Consider the following 1654-nt stretch of genomic DNA (forward strand, 5'->3'; position numbering starts at 1 on the left):
ATCTCACTGATATGAGGAATTCTTAATCTCAAGAAACAAACTGAGGGTTGCTAGAGTGGTGGGGGGTGCGAGGGATGGGGTGGCTAGACATAGAGGAGGGTATGTGCTATGGTGAGCACTGTGAATTGTGTAAGACTGATGAATCACAGATTTGTACCTCTGAAACAAATAACACATTATATGTGAAAAAAAAAAAAGAAGATAGTAGGAAGGGAAAAATGAAGGGCGGGAAATCAGAGGGGGGGATGAACCATGAGAGTCTATGGACTCTGAGAAACAAACTGAGGGTTCTAGAGGGGAGGGGGGTTGGGGGGATGGGTTAGCCTGGTGATGGGTATTAAAGAGGGCATGTATTTTAGAGCACTGGGTGTTATATGCAACAAATGAATCATGGAACACTATATCAAAAACTAATGATGTAATGTATGGTGATTAACATAACTTAATAAAATAAAATTAAAAAAAATATAAGGTCACTAAACTGTTATCTTTAGAGTACCTGACTTGAGAGTGCTTACACTTGTTATACCTTTATGCTACATGGCATGTGTCAGAGTGAAGTCAAGGCATTTAAGGAATATAAAGGCTATAAAAGCTTAATATCCATTGACCCACCTGGAAGAAACCACTGAGGATGTAGCTGAGGAGGAAAAGATTGAATCTAGTTGGAAAAAGCGAGGTTCAAATGAAACCGTAACCAAAAAATGGTCAAATATGTAATATTAGTTTCCTAGTGCTGCTGTAACAAACGCCTACAAATTTAGCTCTTAAAAAACACAAATTTATCATCTTAAAATCTGGAGATCAGAAATCTAAAATTATTCTCATTAGGCTAAAATCAAGATGTCTGAAGGTTTGATGTGTTTCATATACCTTGAGGAGAATACACTTTCTTGCCTTTTCCAGCTCTCAAGGCTACATGCATTCTTTGGCTCTTTGCTCCTTTCTCTATCTTCAGAGCCAACAAAGTAACATCTTTAAATCTCCATTCTCTCTCTCTGCTTCCATGGTCACATTTCCTTGTCTGACTTTCTTACCTCTCTTTTTCTCTTCTCTGGACCCTTTTGATTTCTTTGAGTCCACGCAGACAATCCAGGAAAATCTCCCATTTCAAATTCTCCAACTAATCACTTGTTCAAAGTGCTTTTTTTTTTTTTTTTGCCATGCAAGGTAACATATTCACAGATTCCAAGGATTAGAACGTAGACATTTTTGGGACACTCTTTATTCTGTCTACCACTCATTGATCAAGCTAAAAAATAAAAAACTATAAAAGGAAAAGAGAAACAGTAGCTACATTTCTTTTATAATAAAGCAAGGGAGAGGAGACATATTAATTATTTAGTAAAAAAACATCAAATTAATTTTAAAGAAAATAGATGGTAGAAAATTATAAAAAGGCAACATAAATGCACAGTTGAGAAAATCAACAAAATAAAGTGTTGATCATTTGAAAAGACTAATAAATTTGATAAACTACTAGCAAGATTAACAAAGAAAAATATGTGTAATGCACAAATCACCCGTAATAGAATGCACATATGTGAAAAGTTAATATGAGGATATCATAAACAACTCTATGTAAATAAATTTGAAAAAATAGATGAAACGATTGAATTCCTAGGAAAATGCAACTTAACAAAACACACCCAAG

Source organism: Leptonychotes weddellii, chromosome 3 (assembly GCF_054177405.1).
Source record: "Leptonychotes weddellii isolate Sample4059 chromosome 3, ASM5417740v2, whole genome shotgun sequence".
NCBI classification, from domain to species: Eukaryota; Metazoa; Chordata; class Mammalia; order Carnivora; family Phocidae; genus Leptonychotes; species Leptonychotes weddellii.